Source organism: Pteronotus mesoamericanus, unplaced genomic scaffold, assembly GCF_021234165.1.
Source record: "Pteronotus mesoamericanus isolate MK-2021 breed Mesoamerican mustached bat unplaced genomic scaffold, CSHL_Meso_final contig_74, whole genome shotgun sequence".
In the NCBI taxonomy this organism is placed as follows: Eukaryota; Metazoa; Chordata; class Mammalia; order Chiroptera; family Mormoopidae; genus Pteronotus; species Pteronotus mesoamericanus.
The window spans coordinates 21,813,660-21,841,022 of record NW_026555247.1 but is presented as its reverse complement, the minus strand read 5'-3'; positions in this window follow the sequence as shown (position 1 = coordinate 21,841,022).

Below are 27,363 nucleotides of genomic sequence, written 5' to 3'. Positions count from 1 at the left end.
CCTCTCCCACCAGAGGGTGCTGAGACTGGGTTATTCTCCTTTAGAGCCTCCAATCTGCATAGTTATAGTCAAGGCAAGGTTTTGCAGCAAGTCCTTACTGATTGGAAGGTCTCATATTGTCCATTTCTTTTTTCTCCCCCCTCTCAAGTTCAAGATAGGGACACCATTTTATTGAAAGAAAAACTAGATAAAATAGGAACACTGTCTGAAAATGTTTCTCAGACCAAGGAAAGAATGGATGAGTTGCATTGTGTGCAACAAACATGCTGGATCTTGGATTTCTTGGAATTCTGACAAGCTCTTGTTAGTATGATTTTAACTGACTTTAAGTGTCATGCCTGTATATACACAGAGAGAGACAATTTGTAGACTTCGTTTTGAGGTGGGCTTGAGTAAAGTATATGTTCATAAGGGGGAAAGGCAGGTTTTTATTTACTGGCTTTTCCCTTTGGGGGACAGAGGAGAGGGCAGTGAGACCCACGCTTGACCTTGGCCCCCACCTGAGGACGATCCTGGGCCTCTCCTGTGGACTGTAGTGTACCTTCCTATTCCTAGAGGGCGAAGAGGGGAAGCCGTGGCTTCTAAAAGGTACTGACAACAATGTTCATGGCAGGGACTCTTATTATTCATGAACTCCATGCAGGTTTGCTGTTTAGCAGAGTCTGGTAGGTAGACTTGTCCTGGGGATAGATGCCATTAAGATTTCATTACAACCGAGAAAATTACAGTTGGCTACACTGTCCAATCTTAACGTAATGCTCTGATGGGCAGAAGTCACACTGCAGGGTTGCTTTTTTTTCTGAGAGCTGTGAGGTCGAATCTGTTCCAAGCTTCTCTTCTAGTTTGTGGTCCTTTGCTGGCAATTTTTGGCGTTCATTGGCTTGTGGTCACATCACCCTGATCTCTGACTTCTCATTCACATGGCATTCTCCCTGGGTGTTCATATTGTTTATTTCATTAAGAGTTCAGACTTAGGGGAAAGGAAGACCAGCAGCAACTCTATGGCCAACTCACAGGATGAAGTCTACCCCTCCTACAGGCTATGCCATCTGATACACTAAGGGCCTTCATTCTATTTTATTGATATTACAGATTTACCAATATTCAAAAATTGGTGGTGTGGTCTCAGCCAAGTTTGAAGACCTGAGAACCCAAGCGAACAGATGGTGAAAGTCTCAGTCCATGGTTACAGGTTGAATGATGCCACACACATTGGGGAGGGCAACCTGTTTTACCCAGTTCACCAATTCAAATGCTAATGTCTTCCAAAGATACCCTTACAGACACTCCCAGAAATCATGCTTAACCTAATTGACCAGATTATCATCTCTTGACTCAGTCAAGTTGACGCATGAAGTTAATCATCTCGGTCTCCTATTATCTATGATCAGTTCTGCTAGAAGCAGAGAAGTGAAGGGGAAATATATGATTCGTCAAGACCTAAGGCTGCAAAAGACAAGCCACTTACCACCTCGCAGAATAATCTGATCATGACCACAATGCTAAAAGCCATTTTAAACAAGAATCATATCTTCTTAAGTGTCAGCTCAGTAGGCTGAATGAGTGAAGTTAATTGGATTTGATTTTGTCTCATATATTTAAGGGTGTTCTAGGGCTTGAGGTCAACTGGTTGAAATGTTTGGAGACACAGGTATGGTTAACGCTTGGAGCTTTGCAGATGCCCTGCCCTCCGTGTGCCCTTAGAGCCCACAAATGGAGCCAAGGCCTACGTCTGAGGTCCACAGAGGCAGCAGCAACTCCTGCCACACCATGGAATTAAATTCCAGATCAGAGTGTTCAGCTTTACAAAACAGGTAAATTAGTGAAGGGAGAGAAAAATCTATAAATGGCAAAACACTCTAGTCTTTTTCACCTGTAGAATGTAGGATTATCTCATCTAATGAATTTCCCTAACACTTAAATGTTAGTTTTAAATGATCAAACAACTGGTAGGAAAGCTTTGAGGTAGGAAGGGGGTTGTATACATCATGGAATTTAAAAGTCAGCATTAAAAAAACCTGACCACTAGAGAAGAATTCAAAATAAAGATGTAGTGCAGCATGATTCAGCTGCAAAAGGATTCAGCTGCAAAAGGATTCAGCTGCAAAAGTCAGGAGAGCTCAGGGTTAGAGGTCCACTTCGGCTTTCTTAATTAACTATGCACCTATGCACAGGTTACTTAATCTCTTCTGGTCTCATTTTCTTCATGTGTGGTTGTACTCTATTATTTTAAATATTTCTTTTAGAATCCAGACAGTCATTCTAGTCCTGGCCTTAACACAGAATATTCTTTAGTTATTTTGGTTTCTTTCCTTAGTGAACTTGTCTATAATACAAAGATAATAAAATTTTTTCACCTAAATGTCATATAAGATCATGGCTATGTAAGTGCTTGGAAGGGCTCTAAGTTTTCCACAAAGGAAAAGTAATGCCACCATTATCACCATTTTTAAAACTTCTAGTTTTTCAAAGAATGGGAATTCAAAATTCTGTATGTCCCTTGGTCGTGTCTTTCAGGAAAGGGTCCTGATCTTACCTGGATACTTCTAGAGAAATGCAGGGAGAAGAGCTGGTCAGAGCGAACATACCAGTTCAAGGGCCCAGACTGTTTCTACACCAGCAAAATGAAGATAACATTATAATTGCCTAAGCCTTGTCAAGCATTGTTTCATTCTGTCTTCACAGCACTAAGGATTCTTATCCAAGTGTTAGTGATAAGAAAGCCAAAGCACTAAGAAGTTAAACTGCTTTCCTAAACTCATTCATCTTTTTCGAAGACCTGGAATTAAATAAATGTCCTAACACATGGCCGGTGCTGGTCAGAAGATGGCGGGGCCCTGGATGTCCACTCTGGATTGCCCCTCTTCCGATCCCCAGTGGAGCTTTCCCCTGCTCCCTAGAGGACATAATCAATCCCTCCTCGAGGATTCCATCATTGTCCTTATACATTTTTAATAGAACACATTCACATATTTATTATCTTCCTTACTGGACTATGAGGTTTTAAGCCCAGACACCAGAGCTCTGACCCTAAGCCCTGACATAATGGTTAACATGAGCTGGGGGCTCAGCAAATGGTCATGGAATAAATGGCTAAGAAAAGGGCTATCAAACGTTCAGAAGACTAAGGAACAAAGAGAGGGACAGGGGAGAGAAAGGTAGGCCGTGGTGGGGGGGGGGGGGGGGGAGAGAAGCAGCTGGCTGGCGCTCTGTCTGACTAAGTTTCAAAGCCAAAAAGCACACTGTCAGTGTTTAGCTACTGAGTTTGCCTAACCACATGCTGTTCACCATTAATGAGAACAGTTGAGAGTTGGCATATTTGCAAACATTTCCACCCAAAACTAGCAAAAATGAAGAGGGTGTCCCAGCTTTCTGTTAGTCATTTACCATGGCGGCCCAGAGAACACTCTATTTTTCAGAGGTAACACACATAGTACTTTCATTTCCTGGGGTAGAACAGTAATTTAACCAGTAAAGGGAACATGGACCACAAAGCCAGTGGCTATCATCTTGTCATGCACACGCATAAGAAAGGCAGTAACTGTGTGTGTCCATGTGTTTTGTGTATCCTTAGTAGCTTTTGTATGAGAAAACTGAAATACAACTCACGACAAATTATAAAGTATCTCATCCATCTACTCTCCTCTTCTCCATCCATGCCTCATATATAACTCAGTGCCTGGCATATAGCAGGCATTCAATAAATGTGACTGAAATGATGTATGCATGAGGTAAGAATATTAACTTATTTGAGCAGATATTTTCTTGCTCCGGAAAAAATGTTACTACTCTTTACACACTTATACTGAAATGATATCTGTTTCCCCCAAATGATTAGTCTCCACTAATAGGTCAACAGTTCATCTGAAAAAGCTACAGGATGAAGCAAACAACATCTTATTTGTGTGCAGTCTTATACAATTGCTTAGGAAAGTAAACACTTAGTTGACCAAATTGCAATTATTTGTACTTTGTGTTATCAATATGCATTCAACAAATTTTTAAATTACATTTTTGAGACTCTACTATGTGCCAGAGCCCATATGGGGTACTAGGGATACAGTAGTAAGAGAGATGTCATCTCCACTTCTATTTTAATGGAGAAGATGAAAAATAAATTCTCATGATTTTTAAACTACAAGGAAAAGATACAACAGCATTTAATTCATCCTACGTGTGCTTTTGAAACTCTAAGCATATTTTGCATCCCCATAATTCTTCACCAGTGTGTAAAAAGGAGGCCTAAGTTCACTTCTGTCTTAATTAAAAATATGTCTTGTTTTCCTGAGAAGCAAGAAATCAGGTTGTTCACCTCTTCACACTCTTGAAGCCTGCACTTCACTAATTGTCAAATGCTATAGAAGTTCTACTATACCCCATTCCACTGCTTTGAAGAGGACCTCTCCCTCCTTACAAGCTGGTGGAAAATTAAATTCTTTTGAACTCAACTACCTTAATACCTAAAATTAACCTGTCAATCAACCTGTAATATTCCATACATAGAATCACCAAGAAGTATTCGATTATCACATAACATCTATTGTTCAGTCGAAAGTGATAATTTAAGAACTTAAGATGAAAACTTGCACAGTAAAAAATACTTTTCTATTATGCACCTTACTCAGAGGTGGGAATTTCCCAGAATACATATAAACTGGTTATGTTTTTTCCCCAGCTCATAACAGGTTAGACATAGGTAAAAGGAGGGTGCAGGAAGGAGCAGCCAGATATAGACAATTACAGCAACAGGATGTGAAATAATAATCTAAACAACAATCACATTAACAGGCAATGAGTGGTTACTATGTGCCAAGCACCTAACTATGCCCTTGACTTTCATTCCTCTCAACAATCCTGTGAGGCAGTATCATAAGATATCTACTACTGCTAGGAATTTTACATACATATTTTTTAATCTTCACAGCTATTTGGTATTAATGTGCTCCATCTGCAATAAGAAACTACCTCAAAGAAGCTAAATAACTTCGTGGGAAAATTCCTTAACTAGCAAGTAACTAGGCCAGAATTTGGACCTGGTCCAGAGTAGCGTGACTATATTATCTCGGGTTGAACGGGGCAGTTACATCTTATTCCTGCTGTCCTGTTTACTTATATGTTGTGTCCCCCTTCACTCTCTACAGTGTCCTGGCTTAGAGGATGAGAGATGTGGTCCCTGTGACACATCCTCTCCACTCAGCCACACCTTCTCCACACCACAGTGGCTTTCAATGCTGACACTCTGCCACTGACGCAAGGGAAATCTAACTCTTAAAAAGTACTTCAGTTTGCAGGCCATTGCCCAAGTCACTGAGCCACACCAGCCAGAGCTTCTTGGAAAAAAAAAAAAAAGAAGAAGAAGAAGAAGAGCGTCAAACACTCAAAATGCACCGCAATTCTAAATCATTCAGAGAAAGAGAAAAATAGATTATTTCATGTAATTACTTCCAAGAGAAGAAATCTATTATGGGAATAATTTCGATAAAATGATGCTGTCCCAGAAAGAAATGATTGGATTAAATGTAAACATAGGAATGTGTAATAAGTTCTAAAAGGATTTTATACCAAATTATAAAAGTTCTAATTTTTTAGCCTAATGAGAGTAAATTTTAGATATCTAGAAAATTCATTGTTTTTTGACCCTTCCTTTCTCAGTCATACTGGAAAGAGGAGTTGTTTTGCTTCTCCCCAATTGTTTTGTTTCTCTCCAAAAAACAAACAAACAACAAAAGCTTCTAAGTTTGGCCTCTTAAGTGTAACAGCTTCAGTTCAAGAACTCACTACGCCCCGTATGATTTGGGGCAGGTTACTTGCGCTCCCTGCCATTTTTCTCATCTGTAAAATTAAGACAGTAACAATGCATCGCTCACTAGAACACAGAAAGGATAGTTTAAAATAATGCAGGTAAACACGTGAATAGGTGAATAGTACTCAGCACAAAGAAGTGCTTAACAAGTTTACTTATGATAAATTTTAATTTTATTAATATCATATCATTAAGGCTAACCCTAGTGCAAATCCTTTTCTTCTTTGAAAAGTGAAATTCCAAATAGAAGAAACAAAATCAAAATCTAGCCAGAATAATATTCTCACTTCTGTTTATAAAGTATATACTCCAACATATATTTAAATGTAAAGCTTAAGGGGTCCCTAAAACCCATCTAATCCAAGTACCTCACTTTATAGAAAAGGGAAGCAGAACCAGAGAAGTGATATGACTTCCCAAGGCATAAAACCAACTGGTGGAGAAGCCAGATAACGGAGTTTGTGCTAAGAGGTCCTGACTCTGGAAAAGAGCAGGGGCTTTGTGATGGCTAAAACTCCTCATCCACAGCCTAGCTGAGCAGCCTCAGGCAAGTTTACCTAACATTTCTGAAGGTTGTTATTCTCAGCTGATAAAAATAAGGATTAGAGTGCATTGTCAGAGTATTCTGAGAATCAAAAGAAGTAACGCGCAAAGAGCCCAAGTCACTCTCTTCTGCATGATATGGTGGCCATGTGAAGTGGTTCAGCTTCCAGAGAAAAGTCTGTCGTGTCAACCAAACTATAAAACACACGGATCCTGCCACACAGGAATGCCACTTCTAGACATGTATCCTATGGGCAAATATATGTTCACTGCAGCTTTAACTGCAACACCCACAAAAAAGAATTAAATCTCTGTCAAGAGGAAAATGCTGATAAAAAAAGAATAAGACAGAGTTTATAGAAAGTAGCAACTTAAAGCCTTTTGAAACATATTAAAAATGAACATCATTGAAAAATATGTGGAATGGAGTTTATGTCAAAAAAGCATAAAATATAAATATGTATATATACACAGATCAAATTGTTATGGAGCCTCTGAGGCCACTGGTATTTTAGGAAAGAGGGAAATCAAGATAATTTTTACCTTTTATTCTATATACCCCCTTATCTTTGTCATAAGAATGTTAATTTTTAACAGAAAAAAAAATTTAGACTGCCTAGTATATAGTAAATCCTAAATATCTCCTTCTATCTATATACCTCTTAGTATTACAATTTTTATTATTTTAATTGCTGTTATTATTTTCATTATAACTTCAGATACAATTTTAGAGAACAAACATTCTTTCAGGGTTTACTCTCCCCTATTACGGGCTTTTCCATAGAGCTTTGGATCTGACTGTTCATTTATGACCTGCACTAAAGGTCTATATCCCACAGGCCGGGCTAAGGAGGGACAACGGTTAAGAAAAACACATAAAGGAGAGGTGGGGGTGGTTTTCCTCATCTCTGTTTGTGGTGTCATTTGTCTCCCTGTTAAACCTCAATAAAGACAATAAAAGGAAATCGGCTGTGAAAACCGAAAGAGCCCTCTATTCATAAAAACAGTTCAAATGAGAAAAGCCTTTTAATGGGGAAGGGGCCACAAGCATGCAAAGCAATGAGTAGGAGAGGGACACATAAAACCCTTGAGACAATTCATTAACCACAAATTATTGTAGGCAACTCAAATCCTTTCCCCCAAATCATGTTTATGTTCTAACCATCAGAGTGATGGATGACTTCAAGCAAATTCTCAGACTTCTGTCTCTGCTGCAAAGACAGCAGGCAAAAGCAATATGTTTGACAATAGGATCTCCCTACTGATTTGAGAGTCTGTAGTAGAAAGATGGCCCCATCATGGGCAGGAAGAGACAACATGGTACAGCTTGAAGGCCAGCTGGCTCACAAACAGATCAAACTTCTTGTTCCACTTCAACTTATCTGTATGAATGAATAAATTGATGGTCTTACAAATACTGATGCCCTTACCCTGGACCACCTCACCTAAATTGAGGTTATATATACCTTATTTATCTCTCATTGACGTTATGATGCTTAGATGATAAAAAGTGAAATAAATACATGGTGATTCCTAATTGCTTCCTTTACAACATGCGAGTCATCCTGATACCAAACAGGCAGCACCCTAATAAAAGAATCGGCCCATTCCCAGCAACAATTATGGATCCATCACTTCCCTACACCTCTACTTCCCCCCTTCTTGTCCCTTGCTGAATTTGCATAATTTCAAATTATCCAGTATATTGAAAAGCTCTGCATGTGATGAAAACAAATAGAACTTCATACTTCTAGCCCTCTGCTCTCAAGGGCCAGCCCCTAGGTGAAAATTTTGACAGACTTCTTTTTGTTCCAATGGACCAACGGCAAATCTGTTCTTAGTTTTTATGACTCACAAATACAGGGAATGCCCTTGAAAGTCATTCAGTGGTCTTCTCCAAACTTGAGGCATCTCACTTGAACTACCGATAGATTTAGCCTGATCTCTTCACTCTTCTTTCCCTCCACTCACAATCCACTCCTTCCAGGGCAAATGAGAAAACACATTCAGATATAGGACCCAGTGATTTGGCAAGGCTTTAAATTGACAAAGGAAACTTTGGTCACGTTTGCTAGATTAGACCGAGTCATAAGAAAGTCAATTGTGAAGGATTTTTACACAAAGCACTCACCAGGCTCTAGCAGAGCTGTCTCAACTCTGTCACCAAGGAGCTTCTAAGAACAAGAGGAAGAGGCTCACCATTCAAGGACGCCACTTTCTCTTCAGTGATATTTTTTTACTGAGAGAATTTGACAATATCTATGGTTTCCACACTGAGTTTCTTCCTCAGGGGCATGTTGGAGCTCGCCATACCCTGAGGCTGTTGTCTATGAGCCTGGACAAATTTTAGTAGTCTTTCTTATTCAGAATCTCCTTCTGTAACAGAGCGGTCTGGCCAGATCACTGGGCAAAAGAGGAGGGACACCCAAGAAGGGTGGGCAGTGCTGAAGGCAGCAGACAAATAGAAACTTAAACCATATGACAGGCTTCCATCCCTTGGGGAAGGGTAAAAACTAATCGTCTGTGCCACAGCTTGCACAGAGCACACGTGGGCTGAAAGGGTGTACCTTGAAGGTGAGCATGGCGATGTCCTGCGCCTGGCAGAGACACTGTGCCCTGCACATGGCTAGAAATGCCCCTACTCACTCTTGGATTGTGGAGGCCGGAGGGAGAGGGGGTGGAAGTAGAGATGCAATGCAAGCTGGCACACGTGGTGAACTCCAGCTGACATTGGCTGGGAATTGAGGCACTTCCACCTCGCCTGGGAGTTTGGGGCCAAAGATTTAAAATGGTGGGCGTGGAGAGACTTGCCCCCTTTTTCCATTCCCCTCGCCCTGCCCCGTCGTGGGATGGGGCATTGGCAGACCGGCAGACACTGGGCCCCACTTGCAGCTCTTGCCTTGCCCTGACTGCATGGTCAGCAGCAGGCTTGGGCAGGACGCACACCTTGCTAGTGGCAGGCGGCAGGACACTGTGGCTGTGTGGCAGGGGCCCTGAGTTGCTCCCGTTCTCTCATACTGAGAGAGCAGTGCATGGACACATAGGCCAAGAAAGCTCCCTGGCCACAGGGGCAGAGCAGCCTTGGATGCCAGAGCCCCACAGACTGAGCCGCTTCCATGACTAGCTACAGTGAACTGGCAGTGCACCTTGGCCCTGAGAGAGGGAAGAAGCTGCTGGGGGGCAATGGGAACACTGACCCCCCAAGTGCGCACTCCAGAGAGAGAGCGAGCCTAGAGCCAGAGAGACAGGGACCCATTCCATGGCAGCCTTACATCCCCTAAGGGCAGATAAGAATGGAGAGGGGCCTCCACTCCCCCAAATGGGGCAACCTTTTAATAAAAACCTTTTTCCTTCCCCACCAATTATTGAGCCATGCTAGTGTATGGCAGCAGGTTACTAAATCCCACTTTGTTCAGTAACACTTCTGCAGTTTTGCTACTGACAATTACAAATAAAAACTGAAAGTATTTATTTGATATGCAGTTTTATCCCAAACTCCATCTTTGCTAGGATAGCAAAGTAAAGCATATTTTACAAATAGAGGATTTGAATCATCAGCAAGCTGTAAAACAGACAATGCTTCCAGGCAGGGGGGTACGAAACAAAACATAGCAGCACTGCTCTTGGCCGTAACTGCTTTATAGATTCAGATATTGCCTGGCTGGTTATGACTATATCCTTGACCTACCGCTGGTGTTAGTTGTCTATTGGAAAAATAATTAGGCTGAATTTTATCATTTCTGAGATTACTTCTAGACCTAAAATTTCATCACTTCATAAAATGCTGAATTAGTTTTTAAAATTTATCTCGCAGACATCTAGTAAAGGTGGCAGCATAGACAGACATAGCTCACCTCCTTGCACAACCACATCAATATTATAACTAAAATCACTCAGAACCATCAGAAATCGAGTTGAATGAAAGTCTGACAACTACAGAATTAAAGAAACTATATCCATTCAGGCTGGTAGGCAGGGCACAGACATGAAATGTGCTGGTCCCGCACCCATATGTGGTGGATAAAAATTCAGGAGGGATAGCTCAGGAGCAAGGAGTCCCAGCCCCACACCATGCCCCCCAGCCCAGGTTCCAGTGCCAGGAAGATAAGTGCCAACAATTTCTGGCTGCAAAAAAACAGTGGGGATTGAGTTGGTAGGAGAAACTTCTGGAGCCCAAGCAGTTCCTCTTAAAGAACCCACACATGAACTCACCTTCTCAGACTCACTCCCTCTGGGTTCTAGAACCAGGGTGGCTGCTTGAGGGGCACCAGTGGTGCAAAGGGAGGCTGAGGTGTCTGGCATCAAGGCAAACGGAGGCCATTGTCCCTTTTCTGGGCCCTTACCCACAGAGCCAACAGGCTGGTGCTGAAACTGAGCCTACATCAACCTGACTAACCCTATTTGACCCACCTTGGAGATTCCCCAAGTCTCCACCACACCCAACTTACAGGCCCACCCAAGCTGCTTTTTCCATATGAAAGGCTGGTTTTGGCTCATGCTGCACAAATTCTGAAACCCTCACAGACAAGCAACAGCTGGCCTCAGTGAGGCCCTGGTCCATAATCAGCAGTTGCCAGCCTAGATTAACAGCTTGGCTTCACCTGGGAATCTTCAAGCACAGCACAAGTAGCAGCCATCTCAGATTGCTTTATAGCTTAAACAGGGTGGCCCCAGGCAAAACACAGGTGGGGCCTCATCTTGGCCTGCTCCACCCAGAAAACCCCAGGGCCAGTGCACCCAGTGGACAGCTACAAACAATGTCGTGGCATCACCACCCCACCCTGCACAGCTGATCCTCCATGGTGGGCACAGGTTGGTGGTAAGTGGTTACAGTCAATCCTTGCCCCTGACTGGCCTGGGCAACTCCCTCCCACTGATCTGCCAACAGCAACCAACGTTCAACTACAAGGGTATACTCAGTCCCCATGAAGGGCACACCTCAAGTACCCAGCTTTCCACTAGACCCTGCAGGACACCTACTACATTAGGCAACCCTACCAACACACGAAGACAAAGCAGCTCTACCTAATCCATAGAAACAAACATGGGGAGGCTGCCAAAATGAGGAGACAGAGAAACATGCCCAAATGAAAGAATTGATCAAATGTCCAGAAATAGAGCTAAACAAAATGGAGATAAGCAATCTATCAGATGCAGAGTTCAAAACACTGGTTATAAGAATGCTCAAGGAACTTAATGAGGACCTCAAAAGTATAAGAAGGGTCCATTCAGAGACAAAACATACACTAATTGAAATAAAGAACAATTTCCAGGGAAACAACAGTAGAATGGATGAAGCTGAGAATCAAATCAATGATTTGGAACATAAGGAAGCAAAAAACAACCAATCAGAACAAGAAGAAAAAAGAATCCTCAAAAATGAGAATGGAAAAAGCAGCCTCTGGGACAACATCAAGAGGTCCAACATTTGCATCATACAGGTGCCAGAAGAAGAAGAGATAGAGCAAGAAATTGGAAATCTATTTGATATGATTTCCAAAGAAAACTTCCCTAATTTGGTGAAGGTAATAGACATGCAAGTCCAGGAAGCACAGAGAGTCCCAAACAAGATGGGTGCAAAGAAACCCATTCCAAGAACACATCATAATTAAAATACCAAAGGCTAAAGATAGAGAATCTTAAAAGCAGTAAGAGAAAAGCAACTAGTTACCTACAGGGGAGTTCCCATAAAATTGTCAGCTGATTTCTCAAAAGAAACTTTGCAAGCTAGAAGTGATTGGCAAAAAACATTCAAAGTCATGAAAAGCAGGGACATACAGCCAAGATTGCTCTACCCAGCAAAGCTATCATTTAGAATTGAAGGACAGATAAATAGTTTGCCAGACAAGAAAATACTAAAGGAGTTCATCATCACCAAACCATTATTCTGTAAAGTGTTAAAGGGACTTATTTAAGGAAAAAAAGATGACCAAAATTTAAATAATAAAATGGCAAAAAATACAGATCTATCAACAACTGAATCTAAATAAACTAAGCAAACAAGAAGAACAGAGAGAATCATGGATACAGAAAGCATTTTGATGGTTGCCAGATGGGAAGGGTATGTGGGAGAATGGGGAAAGAGGTGAGGGAATTAAGAAGTACAGACAGGTAGTTACAGTATAGCAATGGGGATATAAAGGACAGTATAGGAAATGGAGTAAGGAAAGAATGTGTATGTGCATGAGCCATGGACATGAACAATGGTTCAGAAATTGAGGTGCTCAAGACAAATATAAGATATTCAATGGTGGGGGGATTGCCTGAGGGAGTAGGGGTTCTGGGTGAAGGAGATAAAGGGGGGAAAATCAAGACAACTCTAATAACATAATCAATAAAATATAATTAAAAAGTAAAATAAAAAATTCATCTCGCAAGATTTTTGTTGTTGTTTTGTGACTTACAACACACAAAAGGGTTTGTAAGGGGTTTGTAGGGGTTTGTCCGTCTGGAGGAAAACAGGATTGGCTGCCCCCTCCGCAGCCTTGGTTGGCTGTCTGTCCATGAGAACTGGGGGATGGGTACCAGCAACTGAAGATTATATTTAAGAAGCCCAAGGAGTTTAAAAGAACAGACTGTTCTAAGAGCAGTCTGCCCAATTTTTTTTGGTGTTGTTGATAGTACTGTAGCATTTTATTGGTAATGATTATCACTAAAATGCAAGCTCCGCAAAGTGAAGGATTTTGTTTTTCTATTTGGTTTCCTGCTGTCTCCTGTTTTTAAAAACAGCTTTAAAATATAAATGATATACTCAAACCTCACCACCTTGCAATGTACAATTCCATTTTTCTTAGTCTAGTCACCAAGATGTAAACTTATCACATGGCCTTCATCCGGGGTGATGAAAATTTTCTAGGTTTAGATAGTAGTATAACACTGTGAATGTCCTTAATGCTACCACTCTGTGCACTTTAAAATGGTAAAAATGGCAAGTTTTATGTATATCTTACCAATTTAAAAAATAGCAGCTCACTTAAGCAGACGCTACTTGTGTTACCATTCTGTATTTCAAGCATCATTGGTTACTGTTTAACAGGTTTTAAACCCCAAGACATATTAGAAATAATTTCAACAGTGGTTTTCTATAGGAATGGGAATTATAGATGATTTTTCCTCTTCTTCATATTGATCTATGTTTTCAAAATAAGCATGCATAACTTTTTGGACAGAATACAATTATAAGCTTTATTTTTTAAATATTAAAAACAAATGTAAGTACAACTTTTGCACAAAGGATGTCAAAGTGTAACAGGGCACAGCCAGGGCCCCCCAAAGGGCTTTTGTGAGAAGGTACAGAAATTGAGGTGCTCAAGAAAAATATAAGATATTCTCCCCACCCTAAGACTGGCTGCCATGGGGGATTGGAGACCTGGAGCAGGGCCACTGAGAGTTACTTTTGTGTTTCAGCAACAGGCCAGCTTGTTACCTGAAGTGGAGCAAGGCCGTTGAGAGTCATTTTGTATGTCAATACAGGATGGCTTCAGACTTCATATGCAAAGAGGGTTATTTTACATCTCAACAAGGCTAATCAGGAAGGTCTGAAAAACACACAGAAGGTAACCAAGAGCTGGAGAGACAGGACCTGTGGGAGAGACAAAGGGGCACAGACTCTGGGGAACAGTAGGGAGGCCACACAAGCAAAAAGGGGGAGAAAGGACTCTTGCTAGTGGGCCATGAGGAGGTGTGGAGTGGAGATTAAGAAGTGGAGATCGCGTTGATGCAGCGGATGGTGCTGGGAACTGCGAGAGGCCTGCGTAGCCAAGCCCCAGGTTTCTGTTCTTTTTCTTCTGAAGGACAGTACCCTTGACTGGACTGACTGGGCAAAGCGGGGAAGGCAGGACTGTGTGTGTTGGTGGGTGTTTTAAATAGTAGGTGTTTTGAAGGGATTTTGAGATTTAAGGGCGACACTTAGCCATTAATGAAACCTGTATAACTTTTGAGTAAATAGTTCCTTTCCTTTTCACCAAACTCTGCCATTGAGAGCTATAATTCCAAGGGCGGCAGGCAAAGGACCTACAACCAGGGAACCCTGGGAAAGGAGGGACCATTGTTTCTGTGATAGCATCTGGGCACCCCCCACAGGTCCACTGTTTGGTAACAAAAGGACTTTGAGTATGAAGAGAATGCTAACCATTGGGGGATATCTTGGGTGTCTGTCTCTTACTACACTATTCCAAAGCATTTTTTTATCTTTACAGCTCACTTGTAAAACATAGCATTTAATATTTATCCATCATTTCCTACACCATTTGATTTCTAAATATTCTATTCATAGATGTATTTCAGAAATATATCTATACATGCATCTATGTATACATTTTAGATGCATAGACAATAACAGAGAACAACCCCATTTTGCAACTTTTAATTAATGCATCCCATCAGTGACCATTAACAGCTGCTAAAAGACAGGCAAACAGACAGTAAGTGCCTACAAACAGAAAAACATAACAACGATTATCAAGCAGCATTGCCCCCCCAAAAAAACCCCATAAAAAAAACCTACCTAAATCTTTTTAAACCCTCTACACTCAGTCCCCAACTTACAGAAAATACAGATGCCAAAAAAACCTATTAAGAAAACCCGTGGGAGATACAACCATCAAAATCCAGACTGAGAAAAACTCTATAGAACAATCGGTCCTTCAACAAAGCAAAGTATTAAAATTTTTCAGGCTCAATTCATACAAATGGTTTAAGAATGATGATACTTATGGGGATTTGAAATTTGAACAGTGACTAGGTATTTGATGATATTAAGAAGTTATTGTTTTATTTGTGACCATGCAATTATGATTTTTAAAAAGTATTATCTTTGGGAAATATACACTGAAAATGTTTGTAGATGAAATAATTTGATTTCTGGGGTTTGCTTCAAACAATTACTCGATGGGGGGTAAGTGGATGGAAATATTAGTGAAATAATATTGCCATGAATTAGTAATTTCTGAAGCTGGATGGTAAATGCAAATGAATTTATTCTACTAGTAACTGTACTTTTGCATATGATTAAAAAGTTATGGGACGCTAAAGAATTAATTAATTTTTTCAAATAAATTGGATGGTGGGGAAAACTGGACGTTTATTCTTTGATTTGTTTTTACTCTTGAGTTTGGATAATATGCAAGATATAATTCACTCTTGAATAATTCTATAGCTAGGCTCCTCCCTTTACCATTGTCATGTATATAAACTGAAGGAGTAGTTTTTCTATGATCTTCCTTCTTAAAATTGCGAAGATATGATATATCCAAAGCACTCTTCATAGTCTATATCCCGATGCCATGTGACCCACTCATAAATGATAAGCTAAGAAATGGCAGAAAATACCCAGTTTTACAATCACTTTTGAAAAATCTTTTATATTCAGTATTTTAAAAGTGCATTAGTACATTTGACATAAGGTGGAATGTAAACTGTACCAGGTTTGGAGCAGAATTATGGTGTAATAAAAATGTGCAGAGCTGGACAGTAGAATAGCTTTCTGAATCTCATTGAAATGGTATTGTATTATCCATCGTGAGTATAAAACACAGAATGTTTAAGGATTTGGCAAGGTAGAATACTGATTTTTCTCTAGGACAAGTAGATACATCCTGACTCAAACAGCAAATATCATACAAATATATAAAGCAGCAAAAAAGTTGGCATTAGCATTATATTATACAACAAACAGTACAGTGCAAATAAAATATTTTAAATTATCATACTTGTGATCATGTTGGTGTTGTTTTATGGAGACAGGTACATAGATATTGTGATTTACAATAGCTGTTGTTATTAAGAACCAAAACCTTTGGCATGGTAGAAAGGACATATAGATGTAATATAAAAGAGATTACATTTAAAAAAACATAATCCTAAATTTGAATTGGAAGCATCAGTGTGAACTTGATATATTCTATCATATACATATAAAACAGCAACTGAATTGATAAGCAGTGAGTGTTCTGTCAACAAGAAAACAAACAAGCAAGCAAGCTATGGAGAAGGAAAGAGGTCAACAGCTCTTCTCCCTACCCCCACAGAAGAGGACACAATTGTCAAAAACAACTATTTTGGGGATTCTGAAAAGTTGTCCAAATGCAAAAAACAAATTGAGAAGTATTTATAGAAAAATAGTAGTCCTCAGGCTCTAAACAGAATATGTAGTCTTCTAAACTGGGACTAAAATTCATACTCCCATCTCCAACTTGATCAGTGATAATAGCAGTGTTGCCAATGCAAAACAGCAATCGCTTTGCTACCAGGAGAGTGAGCACAATTTTAAGAATAAGAAAAAAAATCCACAGCTATCAGTAGGAAATAAATGGGGAACTGACAGCTCCACTAGCCTAAGGACGTGGTCCTCACTGAAGCAAAAAGAGAACCAGCCATAAACTTGGTGGAGAAATCTTGGAAGTAAAAGAGACATAGAAGAGATGAGATAAACTTCTCATGCATTTCTGGCTAACTGGGAATCAATGCTCATGTGTGAGACATGCCCAAGAGAGCTGAAAGTAAAAGCCCAGGAAGACATAAGAACTCGCTAAACATTAAATGTGTTCTCCAATACCCACAATGACCAATTAGAATAAGGAAGAAGATTTATGAGTTTAAGGTATTGGAGCACAACATATTCCCTAATCACTGGCTGACAATTAAGCTATGCAAACATTGAGGCAACTCCAAGGAAGCCAGGTTCAGGAAGAAAAATTTTTTTTTAAATGTGAGCAAGGACAAGATAATACACTCTGCAGTGAAATAAATTCCACAGTTTAATACCAAGTTACAGAAAACAAAATAATGATAAAAGAAAAAAAAAACACACAGAAAAAGTGTGCCCTGGCTGGTGTGGCTCAGTAGATTGAGTGCCAGCCTGCAAACCAAAGTGTTGCCAGTTCAGTTCCCTGGCAGGACACATGCCTGGGTTGCAGGCCAGATCTCTAGTATGGGGCTCGCGAGACCCAACCACACATTGATGTTTTTCTCCTTATTTCTCCCTCTCTTCCTTTCTGTCTAAAATAAATCAATAATATCTTTTAAAAAACAGAAAAAGTAAAATCAGAGTATAAAATTATTGTATTGGCTAAAATGCTCAGTTTTCATGAAAATATTACAGGATATGCAAAACAAACAGGAAACAGTAACCCATACTTCAGAAAACTGAGTAGACCTAGATGTAGGATTTAGCAGCCAAAAACTTCAATGCAGCAATTATAAATATGTCCAAAAAAGTAAAATAAATAATATTCAAAGTATTGGAGGAATATTTGATAGCAACACTCAACAAACAGGGGATCTAACTGGATAAAGTACTGAAAAATCCAAATGGAAATTTTCAAGTAGAGAAGTGAAATAACAAAAATGAAAAATTCACCAGATGGACTCAGCAGCAGATTAGCAACTGCAGGAAGAAGAATAAGAAGAAAACAAAGAAAAATTAACAAACCCAGAGACTTAACAGAAAACCATAAAGGATCAATATCCACATAATGGCAGCTGCAGAAGGACTAGAGTGAGAAAGCAGCAGAGGAGAATATTTGATGTAGAGTTCTAGTTTCAGCTCTGGCATGAAAAGATTAAAGTCATTACTTTCATTCTTACAACATGAAAATATTGAAGAAACTGAAAAAAATCAATGACTTTTCTTAGACTCAGTAAACTGTTTTCACCGGATAAACCACCACCCTCAATCTGAAGAGACTTGTTTTCTAGTTGAATCTAGAAGTTTACATCCAATGTCTGCTTACCTGGAGCAGGAAGCCACGGAAGCAAGAAACTGGTAGGAACATTTTTATGTTAATTTTTATGAGTTGCTGAAGCTTTCAGACTAGCTTAAGAGTGAAAATCTCCTGCGGAGGTGGTGGGGGGCAGGGAGGTTCAGCGGCCTTACTGGGGCCTCCATACTTTGTCTTCTTACCATCAGGAACCCAGTCACACTTTTACAGAGAAGAGCTAAGAAAAGGTAAAAGAAACCACTGTGAAATGTGTCCAGAGCATTTTCCATAACAAAGGCCTGCTTTCCAGAGAGAAAGACTTTATCCCATCTTATCACCATCTGAGAAGGATATTGCCCCAATTCCAGCTCCATCTAGCCTTCATGACACTCACATAAGGGGGGGGGGGGGGATAAGGTCCTAGCAAGCTCTTCTGTAGATATTGACATTATTATGAAGTGCAATTTTCTGAAAAGGTCTAGAATCACCAACAAAGCATTGAAGAAGGTGGCCAAAGTGAGGAAACTGACAGGACTCAATTTCAAAGATTATGATAGAGCTAAAAACATCAAGACAGTATGGTATTGGCAAAATAGACACATGTCAATAAAATAGAGAGCTGAGAAATAGATGACTACAGTCAATTAATCTTTGGCAAAAGAACAAAGACAATTCAATAAATACTGCTGGAACAACTGGACATCCTTGTGTAAAAAAAAAAAAAATTAGTTGCAGATTTTATACCTTTCACAGAGATTTTTAAAAGACTATAAACCTAAATGTAAAACATAAAACTATCAAACATCGAGAAGAAAAACTATCAAACTTTCTAGGAAAAATATCTAGCTGACTTTGGTTTAACAATGAGTTTTCAGATAAAAAGCATGATCCCTGAAAAAATTTTATATTGGATTTATGAAAATTTTAAAATTAAAAACTTCTCTGTGAAAGTTTAAAAAATGAAATGACAAACCACAAACTAGGAAAAAATATTTGCAAAATATATTTGGAAAAATGACTTGTATCCAAAACAAGATACAAAGAACTCTTAAAACTCAGCAATAAGAAAACAAACAAGCCAGTTAAAAAATGAGCAAAGATCCAAACAGACACCTTACTAAAGATAAACAGATGGCAAATAAGCATATGGAAAAGACGATGAATATTTGTCATTAAGGAATTACAAATTAAAACAATGAGATACCGCTGCACACCTGTTGGATTGGCTAAAATAGAAAAATCTGATAAAACCAGTTGCTGGTATGGAAGCAGAGCAACAGGAACTCTCATTCGTCTGCTGGTGGAAATGCAAAATGGTACAGCCACTTTGGAGGAGGCCTTGTCAGTTTCTTACTAAGTCAAAAATAGACTTAGCATATGATCCAGCAATCTCACTCCTAGGTATTTACTCAAATAATTTGGGGTACACACAGCCACACAAAAGCCTGCATGTGAGGGTTTACAGTAGCTTTATTCATAATTGCCAAAATCTAGAAGCAACCAAGTGTCTTACAGTAGATAAATATATAATCAAACTATGGGACATCCATACAATCAAATATTATTCAATGATAAGAAGAAATGAACTGCCCTGGCCAGTGTGGGTCACTTGGTTGGAGTGTGATAACATAGGCCAAAAAGTCATAGGTTCAATTCCTAGTCAGAGCACATACCTAGATTGCAGGTTTGATCTCCAACTGGGGTGTGTACAAGAGGGCAATCAATCGATGTTTTCCTTTCTCTTTCTCTACCCACCCCTTTAAAAAAGCAGTGAAAAAAAAGTGTCCACAGGTGAAGATAAAAAAAGAAGAAAGCTATCAAGCCATGAAGAGATGTTCATAAATTGTAATTACATATTGCTAATTAAAATAATCTGAAAAGAATCTGAAAATACAACATACTCTATATAATTCTAATTATATGACATTCTAGAAAAGGCAAAAACTATAAAAACTGTAAAAAATCAGTAGTTGCCAGACATTCAGGGAGAAGAGCAAGAAGGTTGAGTAGAGGGAGCACATACAATTTTTAGACTGATGATATTATTCTGTATGATACTGTAGTAGTTGTAACATGACACTTATTTGTGAAAACCAATTGAACTTTACAGCATAAATAGTATACCTTAATGTATGCAAATTTTAAAAAATCATTTAGGCTGTTAGGGGAATCCCGGTATAAAATATGTAATGTGATAAAACAGTCGAACTGTATTACCAATGCATGATACCACCTCACTGAGCAGGGTTTGGGAAGTGTGCTGACCTAGGCAATTTTGAAAATGAATAGAGTCTATAAAACTAAAGGCAAAGAAACTGTGCATGAGCACTGTACATCAGTTGATAAAGTTATTTCCCATGGGGGTATGAGTTAATTCTGACAGTGGCATGCATACATGCTGCATTTGAACAATTAAGCAAAATGAATGGCGGACAGTGGGAGCCAGGTTTCTCACTATTGCAGTTTCAGCTGTTAGGCAAGGTAGTTTCGGGTGCTTGTTGTGACTGAAGCCATCTTAAGAAGCTGCTGTCAGTGATAGCCAGTTCACTCCTGGAATGTTCTTACATAGATAAGGAGGCCCTTTAAGTTGTTTACTGCCTTGGAATATATTGCCCCTAACAAGCACATGCCACTTGGTTACAAGCTACCTGTATCCCTGGAGGCTACACATATTGAGACCCCCACCTACTTTCAGTCTGGAGAATCACAGTCTTGCTGAAGCTCAAGACCCTGTCTCTGTCCCTAAGTTTCCTTAATAAACTCTGTTTAATTCTGGTGTTGCCAGCCTTTCTCTTTGGTCTCTCAACCCTGACCTTCTTTGAAGTTTGGTTCCAGAACACCTCAGGAGATTTTCTTAATAACAATTTACAAAACAGCATGTGGAAGAGGTGAGGATGATACACAGGGTAACGGACTGGAACTGGAGATATCAGCATGAACTCATTCAACCTAATATAAATACAGACGGTTATATATGGAAGTATTTCCAGATATACACATACACATGGGCTAGTATATACTCAAGTATGTACTTGCACTTTTAGCTGACAGTACCTAGAAGCAATAATAGTCATTACAAAGTATACCTAGTACTCAGATCTTGATGTCTAATACTATTCTCCAAGGAAAAGTACCAGACCTTTTTGGAGAAATAGCTGATTCTACAAATCATATGAGATATTACTACAGAAGTGGGATATCATGAGTTAAAGAAGAAATCACAAGAAGAGTACAAAAATGTCTGAGTAATTCTTAATGGGACTAAGGGGAGCCCGGAATAGTAGAAGCTGGGTGGTAGCACTTAACCATCATAAGCAAGGTGGTCAAAATTACCATAATAGGTGGCAAAGTTGGAAAGGAAGCCACGGTAGAGTTGACCTAGGAACAGGACAGAAATCCAGCAAGGTTATTGCTTAACAGATCATAAAGAAAAGAGATCAGAAATGAATATGCGAAAGGCAGAGGTCATTTACCTAATAAGAAGTCATGATACTTGGCCAATTTCCAGACCTATATGAATTCTCAGACTCAGGACCCATCAGCTAAAGCAGAGGACAGGTCCTGATAGAAAAGGACCAATAACCCCACAGACAATGTGTATGTTAATGCTCTCCACAGTCCTTCCAAAAGGCGACTAGGCTCTTCACTCCAATAACCATATACTGGAGAAGTAATGGCCAGATATGTCAAAGGCTGCTGTATGAATTGATGCTGAGAATAAAGGATCCAAAGAATGCTTATGATCCCTTGTTACAGTAAGAGAGTATGAGGTTCAGGTAATGGACTACTGATCGAGATCCATTTCATAGCGTGTCCAATTGGTCTGTGGGCCTACCTGGTAATTAAATATTTCTCTGTTCTAAAATGTACAATTAGAAGAGACATGAGTAACAATTCAGAAACTTCATATTGGTTCCCAGACCTATAAAGAGCTAGTGTAGTGGGAAAAGTCAAATGGAATACCTGAAACTTCTCCCTTCAATCAAGACAGTAAAAGCAAACAAACAAGCAAGCAGAAAAACCAGTATCATGTTCTAGGGAGAGATGTGGTACTTTCCAGCCTTAAATAAGTAATGGTGGTGCCATCGTTTCCTATTTAATTCACCAGTGTGGCTCTTGCAAAAAGCCTATTGAAACATAGCAACTGATAGTGGACCACTACAAACATAAGCAAATAGTAGGCCCAAGTACAGCTGCTCTATCAGAATGGTATCTTTAGTGTAGCAGATTAATACATCCCGAGTCATGATAGCTATATATCTGTCAAATGCAGCCTTTCAATATTCATCAGGAAGAATGAAAAGTAGCTTGTTTCCACTTGGGACACAAAACTATACATTAATAGCCTTGCCTGAAAGGCTATACCTTGCCGTCTTAATTTTCCTGCTCTCTGTCAAAATATAACTCAGGGGGACCAGAACCATCTGGACATTCTGCAGAGCATCACATTGCCCAGTATATACATGGGATCAAGCTCGTCAAACCTGATGATCAATACTTGTCAATTATTCTGAATGTCTTGGTAAGATACATGCATTCCAGAGAGCAAGAGATAAGCCTCACAAAGGTGGAGGCAACTACCACACTGTTGAAATGTTTGGGGTCCAGTGATCAAGAGCATGCTGGAATAGCCCCTTCAGAAGAAAGGATGAGTTATTGCATTTTGCAATTCCTACCATTAAGAAAGAAACAGTGCTTGGTAAGCCTCTTTGAGTTTTGGTGACGGGACATTCTTTTTTTTTTTTTTTTTTTTTTTTATTTTTTGGTTCTTTTGAGTTTTGGTGACGGGACATTCTACACTTGAGAATACTGCTCCATCCCACCCGTCAGGTAGCACAGAAGACTGTGAAATTTTGAGTGAGGCCTAGCGCAAGAGAAGAGGTATCTGACTTAAGTAAAGACAAAATGTGAGACTCTAGTTAAATTTTTTTAAATTTTATTTTAATTTATTTTTTCAAATACATTTGTCTCTGCCTACCTCCCACCACTCTAGTTAAATTTTCAATTGGAAACTCCAACTTCAGTAGAGGCCTACGTATCATTCCAAAGGTAGCATCTAGCACACTACAATTAATTATGAAGTATCTAGTGACCCTGCAACCAGAAGTGCCCTGCTTCAAGTCCCAAGTTCACATAGGCCCAAAGCAACTCATAAAGTAGAAACAGTATATCAGGAATCACTGGTTCTGCCTCTGCTTCTAGTGAACAAACCTATGTCATAAGTCAAGAATAACGTAGTTTTTAAAAGACTGAGAAATGAAGAAGAAATTTTAATAGTCCCACAGTGTTGGAGAGGAAAAGAAATGGTATTCAAGGCCCTGGCTGGAGTGTCATCCCAATATGCCAGGGTTGCAGGTTTGATCCCTAGTCAGGGCACATATAAGAATCAACCAACAAATGCATAAATAAGTGGAACAATAAATAAATGTTTCTCTCTTTCTCACTCTAAAATCAAAACAATATTTTTTAAAAAAAAGAAATGGTATTCAAGATCCACCAAGTATGATAAGTTACTGTGGTAAAAACATCTGAAGAGATATCCATTCAACTTCTAATCAGCTCAATGTCTTATTGAATTAAAGTGATTTGCCTCTATTTTTTCTGTATGAAGACCAGAATCTCTTCATTTTTTCATAAGCAATGCCTGGAATTCAATTAAAAATGACCAGGCATAGAATGAAATAAGACCAAGAAATAAATCAAAAAATAAAAGTAGACCCACAAGTGATCTAGATATTCAAGTTAGCAGACATATCTAAAAAATCTGTGATTATTGCAGTCAAGAAAATAAAAGACAACATAAAGATTTCAGAAAAAAACTTTTAAAATAAAATGAAAATTTTGTAACTAAAAAAATACAATTGAAATTAAGAAGTTTAATAACAAGGTAGACGAAGTAACAAAGTTGACAAAAGGAATAAACAACGAGAACATAGGTCAAACAAGTATACAGACTGAAACAAGGAAAAAAGATAAACATAAGAGACAAATGGAATACAACTTTTTATAAGATTAATAGACATGTAATCCAGTGGTTCTTAACTAGAGACAATTTTGCCCTCCTCCTCCAACATTTGGTAATATCTAGAGACATTTTTTATTGTCACAACTTTAGGGATCGTTACTGGCAGCTAGTGGGTAGAGGCCAGGGATATTGGAAAACATCTTATAATGAATATGGCAGACTCACACAAATAAGAATTACATGGTGCAAAAATGTCAATAGAGCAGCTATTGAGAAAATATTATATAGAGTTCAAGAAAGAGAGAAGAAATAGAATCTGACAGAAGCAATATTTAAAGAAATAATGACTAAGATATTCCCAACATGATAAAAATTTAAGTACTTTTAAAAAGCCTAAATCTCCTATCAGGTAATTGCAACATATGGACTTATTTAACCCTGGTTCATAAAGGCAAATTATAAGAAGAAATAAAATAATCAGGTAAGTTTGAAAACTGAACCTTCAATACTGTAAAAAAAATTATTTTTAATTTGTTAAAGGTGAGACAATAATATATGGCAATGGTTAAGACTCATTCCATAACTTTTAGCAATATATACAGATATATTCATGGATGAAATGATTTCAAGTCTGGAGTTTACTACAAAGTAATCCGAACAAGGAGAGATGAGAGTTAGTAGGCATACAGGTGAAACAGAACTGGACATGAATTAATCACTTCTGAAGCAGGGTTGAAGAGGTATTTGGGTATTCATTACACAATTCTGTCCATTGTTTATACACAGGTAGGCAAACGTAGGTTTGCAGTTATGAGTATTTGAAACAGTTTATTCACATATTATTAGTTATTAATTCTATATTAACTTGCGTGTCTTTTGTCAAACAACTGTAAACCTACTTTGCCAACCCCTGTACATTATACATTCTTCCACAATAAAAGGTCAGTGAATGCCACTAGGCTTTTATAAGTGCATTAAACAATGTCTGAATTTTCTAGCCAAAAACACTACTTCTCCTAGACCATACAACCTTCTAGCATCAGCTGTGTCAGGCACCTCCTAAGGGCTTCCCTTCCACACACTTAGGTAATAAGATTAAGTTTCCCTTAAGTGCTAACATTCTGTATGAAGTGAATGCAGATGTCACAGCCACATACTGAGACTGACCTGCCACCATCTGAGAAGTTGTGTTGCAAAACTCTACCTCAAAAATGATTCTTCTTCGTCACTTTGCCTCCCTCTTGTAGAGCCTTCAGAGTTCCTTGTTGTGACCACTGCCTCCCCTTGCTTCTTGCCTTACTAGGATGGCTTGTTTTCCTTTTTTGATCTTCATTTCCTGTTTCTGGGTCTCAAACACTCTGCCTTCTGTCCAGCCTGGTCTAAACCCCAGCCTTAACTCCTGCCCTGACTTGAACTTCCCTACTCAGTCCTGACCCATGATCGTGCTTCGAAATTCAGCAACGTTTAATATATGCCCACTCCAGGTTTTCCACCTGCTTGCAGACTCCTACTACTAAACTATTTTGACTGCAACTTTCAGTCACATGGACTAAGCATATGGTTATGCGATTACAAAAAATGTTGGTATATATGAGTGGGCCATGGTGCCTAATAACCAGAGCTCATTGGCTTCTACCTCCCAAAACTCTCGAGGTTAAAGTCTTCCCCCAATAGGTGTGAATCACATTCGTTGGTGCTGTGTATGTGCTAATTGTAACTAAAATTTTATTGCGAACAACTGTAAAGCCTTATACTGATATATCCAATTGTTTATAAAATTGTTAAAAATACAAACATTTCCTCATCCCTCCTCGTCGTCCTTCGAATACCCTGCTCATGCAGACTGGCCGTCCCCATTCCTCCCCGGGACCAAAGGCCCTCCCGCTGGTGCAAAACTGCCCCGGCTCTTCATGACCAGAGTGATCCGCCTTCGTATGTTCCAGAAAACATAACCATAATTGCTCATTCGGAGGGGCTCTATCTTCAGCTATTTGTGCTTTACAGTCCATTCATCAATATTCAGTCTTTTTAGATTTTAAGTCCTTTATATTAGCAAGCACAATACCATGCATATGCCAGTTATTTGATACTTATTAATGAATTGAATAAAAAAAACAAATAAATAAATGTACTAATACATATACAATATCTACGTCCATTTTAAAATAGGACCGAATCGTTCACTACAAATCAATGATGTCAAATCATTGCCCCACAGAGTAAAGGGTATGAATTCATTAACCGAGGTTCTACTTGGATGGAGGCCACTTTCCAAATGAATGTGTCCAAACTCCCATTATGAGTGCTTGGCTCTGGTGCCACGCTGTGCCTTCCATACAAAGCAGTTGCGGAGAGTGCCAAAAGTGAACTTCTGTGAAACCTGGTGGGACCTCAGTTTTATCCAGTTTCCAGATTGTAAAGTGATTGCTTTGGGTTTCTACCATTTCCCATTCTCATTATACACTTTGTCACCGGAATGGATTTATGTGGTGCCATATTCTGCACACATTACAATGTTTGTCAAGATAATGAATAGTCTGAAAGTTTGAATTTCCAATATAGTCAATGAATTATGAAAGTATGTCTTAAAATATTTCCTCATTCTGCTCACTTACCCAACAGGCTTGATTCTCCCTTTTCTCAAAAGCCTAACTGTTGCCAGGAAGAGGTCTAAGAGGTCAGTGAAATAAAGATTAGAATACTGAAAAGGTCAGTGTGGTGCAGCCTCTTCTTTAATTTGCACCACACATTAGACATTAAAATTCTAGGTTCTCATTCTTATGACAAATGAGAATAGAAAAATAGCGTAAAATTAATCGGCAACACTTTTTCAAGTGACAAATGGGTATTAATTTCTTTGGTATTTATTACAACAACATTAATCATGAAAAACTCTTTGAATGTGGAAGTAACTGTTATGTGCAGTTCCATAGGCATTTGGTGGTAATTTAGCATTCATTAATGTCCATTTACAATGAAGTGTTACTATATTAATCCACTTTCCCGTGACAAAAGCTGTAATCGGTGGAAGACAAAGTCTGCCACCCCTGTGCACTTTCCATTTCAATTGTGAAGCCAACTTATGTCTTCAGTAAAGTCCAAAATTATAGGTGGTCTTCTGATTATTATAGCTCCCCTCTCCCTGAGTCTGAGGTTCAAAGAATGTGAAAAATTAGGACTCCAGATACCAAAGGGCATAATACTTTTTAAAAAAAACTTATGTCACTGAGTTTTTTGCTTTAGCTGCAGGTTACTCTAGCTGACTCAAAGACAATGAATAGAAAATTCAGTCTTAGAGGTAGGTAGTTATTCCATACTTTAAGCCCTAACTGTAATCCTGGTTTGTTATCTTG